This window comes from Melanotaenia boesemani, chromosome 14, assembly GCF_017639745.1.
Source record: "Melanotaenia boesemani isolate fMelBoe1 chromosome 14, fMelBoe1.pri, whole genome shotgun sequence".
Taxonomy (NCBI): Eukaryota; Metazoa; Chordata; class Actinopteri; order Atheriniformes; family Melanotaeniidae; genus Melanotaenia; species Melanotaenia boesemani.
In genome coordinates, this window is record NC_055695.1 from 15,968,064 (window position 1) to 15,976,904 (window position 8,841).

The 8,841-nt window shown below is 37.8% G+C and overlaps 1 long non-coding RNA gene across 1 annotated transcript; it reads left to right on the top strand.

Annotated features, from left to right (window-relative positions):
* The first annotated feature begins 8,218 nt into the window (after positions 1–8,218).
* LOC121653610 lies at positions 8,219–8,841 on the top strand. The gene is made up of 3 exons (XR_006012825.1): positions 8,219–8,273; positions 8,340–8,408; positions 8,481–8,841. It is a non-coding gene; the product is annotated as an uncharacterized LOC121653610 (long non-coding RNA).

Sequence of the window (8,841 nt, forward strand, 5' to 3'; positions counted from 1 at the left end):
CTTTGCAAGGTAGTCCTCTCTTTAGCCCTCTCTATATTTGTTCTGTAAACAGAACACTTGTGTCAGCATTCACCCCCATTTATCCAATTCTTCTTTTGCATCCTTTTGCACACAGAAATTCACAGTAAAACACGATGGTGTAATGGCCTGTAAATCCTCAACAGAGGGGTGACTGTTAAGACAAAACAATGTAGCTCCATTATCATTCAAAGACTTCCACTGTTGCTAAGTGAAAGATGGTGATAAAGCCACCGGTTTTGCCCTCTAAGGCTAGAGTTTTAATAAAATGTCATAATCTGCTTCATGCTGACATCTTTTGGTTGATAAGCACTGCAGGTTTGACCTGCAACTGTTTGCAGGTCAAACCTTTTAGGATTACAATAAACGTAGGACAAAATTTCATGTGATAAGAAGGGTACAATTGTTCTTTTCCTTGGCTGACAGCTTTACACTTCTGTAAAAGAAAAGGAGACAAAGGAAAAAAAAAACATGGTAAAGAAAATCATGTCACCTAAAACAACCTCAGTGACCAGGATTAAAATCAGCAGTCCCATTTGAATTAATTTTATTTCATTTTATTTTGTAATGCCTTTAATGTTTTATATGAAGTACTTTTTGAATTCTCTTATACCTGAAATGAGCTATACATATAAACATGCCATTGTTTTTTTTTATTTATTTATTTTTTTATTGCAAGACAAACAATTCAGACCAAGACCAGACAGCAACATGATACAGATAAACAAAACAGAACAAAAAAACAAAAACAAAAAAACAACAACAACAACAACAACAAAAAAAGAACAAATAATAATTAAATACATATAATTTGTGTGTGTGTACCTATATGTGTATATATGTGTGTGCAATTTGTCTTTGTAAGAAGGGCATCAATTTTGTCAGGTTGGTTATGAGGGGGAGGGCAAAGGAGCAGAGAAGGTCAAAAAAATGGAAGAGTTGATACTATGAGGTGAGGCAGATGTTTGGTTGAAATGGTTAGTAAGAATGAGCTGGATTCAGGGTTCCTTTCTTCCAATTTTCTTATTTCTTCTTGATATTATTATTATCATCACTATCACTGTTTTTCTTTTCTATTCCTTAAAAAAAAAAAAAATTGAATAAAGTAAAATAATAGAAGTAAAATAATAATAAACAACAGACAGAAGATAATACAGTAATAGAAAAAAAATAATAATGTAACAAATTATGATTATATTAATAATAGTAGTGAATTAGTAGTAAATAGTGTGTCTTTAGAGCAGTAAATAAGTAGATAAATAATTGAATAAACAAATACACGTTAAATGACAGCCATAATAAGGTTGGGTTCAATTATTGGACTAAATATTATGGGAAGGGAATAATAATAATAATAATAACAGAAAAATGACTAAACAGACAGAAAATAGTAAAGTAAAAATAAATGAATAAATAAATACATAAAAAAAATAAAGAAATAAAAAGGGTAACAAATTATGATGTAGCAGTAACGATAAAAGTAACAACGACAACAAAACTAAACAACATGTAGAGTAACAAAAGAACAAAGAAAGTTACAATTGTAATGAATTATTAAATAAAAGAAATTGATGGTATGAGTGAAGGTGATATTTCCCTTAAGTGATTGGTTCTGATGGTAGTTTGTTATAGGTGGTTATTATTTATTATAAGAAATTACTATTATTTATATAAAAAAATTAAGGAATGATTGCCAGTTAGGGTTGAGATTTTTCACAGAGGAGTTTGCATTTTCCAGTGAGATGTAATCAATGATAAGGTTTTTCCAATGTGCGATATTTATGGAGTTCCGTGATTTCCAGTTTATGAGGATAGACTTTTTGGCGATGGTTAGCGCCACCAGGAGCGAATGGTTTTGTGTAGTGTCTAAATTCATTGTGGATAAGTCTCCTAGCAGACAGAGGGAGGGGGAGAGCGGGATGTGGCAGCCCATGATTTGAGATAAGATGTCTGTAATGTTTTTCCAGAAATGTTGGATGGGTGTGCAGTGCCAGGTTGCGTGGATATAGCTGTCTATGCAGTTTTGTGAACAGTGTGAACAATTTCCAGATGAGAATCCCATTTTTTGCATTTTTTGTCCTGTTAGATGGATTCTATGAATGATTTTGTATTGTATAAGTTGTAAGTTGGCATTTTTGTCATGGAATAAATATTTTGGCAGATTTCGGGCCAGAAGTTGGCATTGGGAGCAATGGAGAGGTCTTTTTCCCATTTTATGGAGGGTAGTGAAACTGTTTCATCAGTCTGCAATATTAATTTGTAAATTTTTGAAAGAAGTTTTTTTGAGGAGGAGAAGTTGATAAGTGTGGAGGATGGGAGGGGGAGGTCAAGGTTTATATTGTTTTTCCCTAATTTAGAATGAATAGATGATGACACTTATAAATACTGAAGAAATTGATGGCTCCCGATGCCAAACTCCTGGACCAGAACAGACAATGGAACCAGAGAGTTATTGTGAATGATATGTTTGAGGTGAGTGATTCCTTTCTCTGTCCAAGTCCTTAGGTTTAATGGTTGTTTATTGCATTGGAAGTCCGGGTTGTGCCATATCGGGGTGAATAGTGAAGGTGCCAGAGTGAAGTTAGTAATGTTGTGGAATTTCCACCAGGCTGTCAGAGTTGATGATATTGTGGGGCTTTGAAAGCAGGAGTGTTTTTTAACAGTCTGGCTGAGAAATGGTAAGCCTGAGATATGAATTTCTTTGCTGATTGCTTGTTCTATGTCTAACCATGTGTTATCTGACTGAGAGGGATGAGTCCATCTATAGATATATTGAAGTTGATTTGCCAGTGAATAATAGTGAAAGTCTGGTGCATTGAGTCCACCTAGTTTTTTGAGTTTCTGAAGTGTGGCCAGTTTGATCCTCGGGGGTTTATTTTTCCAGTAGTATTTGTTGATGGATGAATCAAGTGCAGTAAACCAGGAGAGAGGTGGGTGAATCGGAATCATTGAGAAGAGATAGTTGATTTTGGGGAGGATTGTCATTTTGACTGTTGCTATTCTACCTAAAATGGATAGTGGGAGGGTCATCCATCATTCTAGGTCATTGTTTATGGTTTTGAGGAGTGGGGTAAAATTAAGATGAATCAACTCTGACAGCCTGGAGGAGATGTGGATACCTAGGTAAGTAATATGACTTGTGCAAAAAGGAATGGGTGATGTAAGGGCTGCCACATCCAGGCGATTCATGTTTAATGGTAGTATGGCCGATTTGTTCCAGTTTATTGAGTAGTCTGAGATATGGGAAAATGAGTTGATGACTTTGATAACCTCTTGTAGTGACAGTTGTGGATTCTGAATAAAAAGTAATATATCATCTGCATAGAGACTGATTTTGTGGTGCATGTTTGGTGTCTGGATTCCAGTTATGAGGGGGTTCTGATGGATAGCTGCTGCTAAAGGTTCAATGAAAATGGTGAATAGAGCGGGGGAGAGTGGGCATCCTTGCCTGGTGCCCCTGTGCAGAGTGAAACTTTGTGAAGTTTGACCATTAGCAATGACTGTGGCTGTAGGTGAGGTATATAATGCTTTAATCCAGTTAATAAATGATTCCCCAAAACCAAGTCTATGGAGGGTGCTGATGAGGAATTGCCAGTTTACTCTGTCGAAAGCTTTTTCTGCATCTAAGGTGACTATGGTAGATTTATGGTGATGTGTGGCTGAATAGTGCATTAGATTGAAGAGTCTGCGCGTGTTATTTGATGAGTTTCTTCCTTTAATGAAACCTGTTTGGTCTGGGTGAATTACGGATGGAATGATCTTTTCTAACCTGTGGGAGAGTGCTTTAGTAATGATTTTAATGTCAACATTGAGGAGTGAAATAGGACGGTAGCTTGATGGCAGAGTGGGGTCTTTATTGGGCTTGAGGAGAAGAGATATGGATGCTGCATTCATGTTGGGTGGGAATCTGGAGTTCTGTTGTATCTCAGTTATCATTCTATTAAAGAGTGTAGATAAGATGGACCAGAAGTGTTTATAGAATTCAGCAAGGAAGCCATCAGGTCCAGGTGCCTTGTTATTGGGCATTTTATTGAGAGCAGAGTGTATTTCTTCATTTGTTAAAGGGGTGTCTAATTTATTTTTTTGTTCTGTGGAAAGTTGGGGTAGATCTAGGCTGGCGAGAAATGATGTAATATGTTCTTCCTGTGGGTTGTTATCTGAGGAGTATAGGTTGGTGTAAAATTCCTTAAATATTAGATTTATTTCATCAGGTGAGTTTGTTGGCTTCCCCGCTGAGTTCTTAATGAAAGAGATGGTTGATTTTTCCTTTTGTATTTTGATTTGACTTGCAAGGTATTTACTAGATTTGTTGTTGTGGTTGAAATTTTCTTGACGGTGTCTGCTGATTAAAAAGTTTGTTTTCTTATTCATAATTTCATTTAAGTCTAGTTTAAGTTGTCTAAGCTTCTTTTCATTTTCTTCTAATGCATTAGTTGCATTGGTGATTTCGAGCTGTTTGATCTTTTGATGTAATTCAGATTCTTGTTGGTTGTCTTTCTTTTTCTTATAGGCAGAAAATGATATTATTATTCCTCTTAATACAGCTTTCCCTGTTTCCCATAAAATTGTTGGTGATGATGTGGGGGAATCATTTATTTCAAGAAAGGATGCCCACTCTCTTTTGATTAGTGTTTCAAATTCCGGGTCCTTCAAAAGAGATGTATTAAAGCGCCATCTAGTGATAGGTTTGTGTGGTCTTGGATGATTCCATGTGAGTGATACTGGGGTATGGTCACTGATGATAATTGGGTGGAGTTGGTGATCAGAAATATCTGAGATGATTGTGTTACTGGTGAGGAAAAAATCAATACGTGAATATGAATGATGGACTGGTGAAAAAAAAGAAAATTCCCTTGCAGCTGGATATTGCAGGCGCCAACCATCGCCAAGCCCAAAATCTGTCATGTATTTAATGATTGTTTCTGTAGATTGCCAAGTCTGTCTATTGCCTGGTGTGTTAGATCTGTCTAATGATGAGTCTAATACTGTATTAAAATCACCACCTATTATTATTGGAGAGTTGGAAAAGTTTGATATGGATGAGAAGAAGTTATGGAAGAAAGACGGATCATCTGTGTTTGGGCCATATAAATTACCAATTGTCTGAGGGTTATTGTTGATTGTTATGTTAATGATAACGAAGCATCCTTCTGGATCTGTGATTGTGGCGTTATGGATGAATGATATTGACTTACTGATTAAAATGCAAACTCCTCTTTGTTTCTTATTGTAATGAGCTGAAAATGAGTGGGTAAACTGGGAAGATTTTAACTTAATGTTGTCTGATTCTGAAAGGTGTGTTTCTTGGAGTAAACAAATATCTGCCTGAAGTGAAGTCAGGTGGTTGAATAGTTTATTTTTCTTTGCCTGCGTGCCCATACCACGCACATTCCATGTGACAAATTTTATACCAGACATGGAGGAGGAGAGAGTAATAAGTGAATGTGTGTGGGTGTGGGTGTGCTCAGATGCTGTTGAGTGTGTGTGTGTGCGAACAAGTATGAGTAAAAGTGACTTGCTTGGCTAAATCTGTATAAACACAACAAAATCAAAACAAAAGCCGTACAATTTACATACATAAAAACAGAAGAAAACAACAAAACATTAAACAATACAGAAATGCACTTGGGGTGCCACATAGTGTGTTATGCAAAGCAAATCATAGGTGCGTCAATGTTTAAGTAATTGTCCTTGTGGATTATGATAATATGGATTTTAGCTGTGTGTGTGTGTGGGGCTGAGGGGTTACGAGAGGGAAAGAGGAGGGGGCTCGTATAACCAAGGAGTGATATCCTTGCTACGAAATAACTGTCCATTGATATATAGTTTGTCCACTGCCATGACTGCCTTCTTTCATTCTGAGATCATTTGTTTACGGATTTGCCATTGTTAATTAATCTTAATGCAGTTTAGATGCAGTTCACTTGTGACTAATGTGAATTTTAAATTTATTTAATGTTACATCAAATTACATTAAAGAATGCCAAAAGGTGATCAGGGACGTTTAATGAAAGGGTTTCTCCTTCTTAAAATGTAATTGTTTTATTTCACCTTGGTTTGTTTTTAACAGCCTATCTTGTCCCTTTTAACTGCATCATATTAAGGAGCCTCTAAAAGTAAAATACAATAAAGTTTAAGTAGATCCCTAACAATTACCAATACTCCAAATAATTACATTTAGTTCTAAAACAAATTTTATAAGCTTTTGAGTAGTATATTGGGTTGGTTTTTCACCATAATTTCGTTCTTTTTTAAATTATTATTATGATTCTTTTCTCTTTTTATTTTATTTTTTTTAACAATGTCCTTTTGTATAGTCATACTTTTTTTTAACACAACATGATTTTCCTTGTTTGCCAAGAGTACCCAACTGCAGTTAAGATGGCGGACAACAGCACCGCCACATCTCAACTCTATTCCGGTCAGGTGACCTCGACACTGGAAAAGAGTCTTCTTCAGCAAAAAAGAGACACCGCTTCGGCCCGTTGCTAGGATACGATCAACGCGTCAGTCATATTGGTCATGGCAAGAGAGCAATGGACGGTTGTTGCATTAAAACGGGATTATATGTTTATGAATTTTGCAGCGCTGTTGGGTGACTCTCGTTTGCTGCTCTTTGGGTCCCCATGACGATTCTAACGTAGCACTGATCTATAAAATCTGTCAAGCTGGCCAAATCCTCCCCGCTGTGCTCCAGAGTGTACCTTAAAAGACACTATTTTCCTATTTTCAAGAGTATTTTGATTAGATTGGCGAAAACTCAATTAAATGAATAAGTAAATGTTTGGTTTGAATATGCTGTCTCACCGGAACTACATCACCAAAAACGTCAGCGTAGCTTACTTGCCTCGCAGCGTATATGTCAAGTTAAAAAAGTCAATTTCTCAACGTGACAATGTTCCTCAGCATGAATTCACCAATGACTGTCTCAAAGCGAAGAAATGGAGGGTTGTGAATAGACAAATCAAAAGTCAGATTTGAACTTCGTTGGCGTGTTGTGGGGGCATTTAAGCTGCCAATACAAAGTTCTAGCACTTTTCTTTTGACAAACAAGTCAGAAAAAATTACATTCACAAAAAACTGAAAAGTGACTTAATGAAAAGGTAAATAATGTTTTTGTTGCAGGCAGAAGAGGAATGGCTATATAACAGTGAAAATGACAATTTGTGTTTTGTTATTAACAGGTATGGTTGCATGTGAACCATGACAAATTAAAGATGAAAACTGTCCTATTGGTTTGCTGATTTTGATTAAAAAGCCTTGGTGCCATCTTTTCTTTCTCTCTCTCTCTCTCTCTTTTTGGTTATATTAGGGATGTTTAGTTGGCTGTATGCATGCCACACCAAATGGGCTAATGCCACAAAAAAACAAACAAACAAAAAAACATTTAGTATCTTTTTCCAGTCAAACCAGGTTGCCTCTGGGCTCTTTGGGCCCTGGGCCCGTTGCTCTGGCCGCCCTGGATGGCCGGTGCCTGGGGCTCTCCTCTGCCACCCTCTCGGTGGGTCTGGGGTCGTTTTTGTGGTGGGGTGGCTTGGGCTTGTGCTCCGGGATTACTGCTGATGGCCCGGGTCTCTGGGCCGCCCTAGTCTGCTTCTAGACTCTGTAGAGGCGTGGTCACATTTACACGACCACACTCACCACTCCTCATCACTGATCACTCCTCATTCCTCAAACTCTGCATGCTGAAAGTCACTGAGTTGTCCAGAGGGTTTATACAATAAGAGGTACTTCTGTTTCCACTTTTTTTTTGTGACTGACTATCTGGTACTTTGGTCGTTGTGGTGATACATTTGTAAAATGTTTCTTGATTTGATTATTATTTAGGAACTCTTGATTACTGTCAGCTCTGTTGTTTGTTTTTTTCTTCTTTCCTTTTTTTTTAAAAGCCGTAAGAAATTCTCTGGTGTGTTTCTGTACAAGTGTAGCACTTGGTTAATCCTCACCTTAAACCAAACCTTCAACCTCAATTTCCAATAAAAGGGAACACACGCATGACTCCCAAATGAAAACACTCACACTAACACCTACCTGGTTGTGATGGTGGAGCTGTTCTCTGGCTGCTTGTTCGGCCATGGGGACGTGAAGCATATGTGTAGGGGTTGGCACCATAGGGTGTCACTGTGTCGGTGGGGGCTGTTCCTCTATAAAAGGGGAAGTGGCACTGTAGTAGGGAGTGCCAGTTTCCTGTTGGAGTTGCCAAGACGTTGCTGGGCCACGTCAGCCTTGGTGCAAGGTGATTTTAGCAGCATCAGGTAAATATGTTTTTATATGTAGAATTTTATATGGTGGATGAGTTTTAAATTTAGTTTGTAATGCAGGGCTGGGATCTGAGTGATGTTGATCCTGGGAAAAGAGTGTTGACTGAGTAAGGGAATTCAACGCTGCAGGTATGTTGTGATTAATGTGTTTGAATTAAAGTGTTATTTTGTTGTAGTAATTTTGTATTTCTTTTTCTGCAGCTGTTGGGTACCGTTGCCTGCTGTCCTTTTAGGGTTTTTGTTTTAAAGTTAGTCCGCTCCTGGTCCGAGTTGTCTCTGATGGTGCTGACTGTACGAGCGGACTAACTGTTTAATTTTTTGTTTGTTTTGTTTGTTTGGGCACTCCCATGAGTTTAGCCCTCCTGTCAGTAGCCACCTGGAGCCGTTCTACATCCGACTTTTGTGCATGCAGACATGGGTGTTAGTTTGCAGTGGGTTGCAGTGCAATCGTGTGTGGTTTTGGTTTTGCCCGCTATAGGGCCGGTTACCTAAGTGGGTTCTCCTCCTTTGTGGTGTGCGGTTCTAGTCAGGTGGGAGTAGGCAGGTTCCGGGTTAGACGACA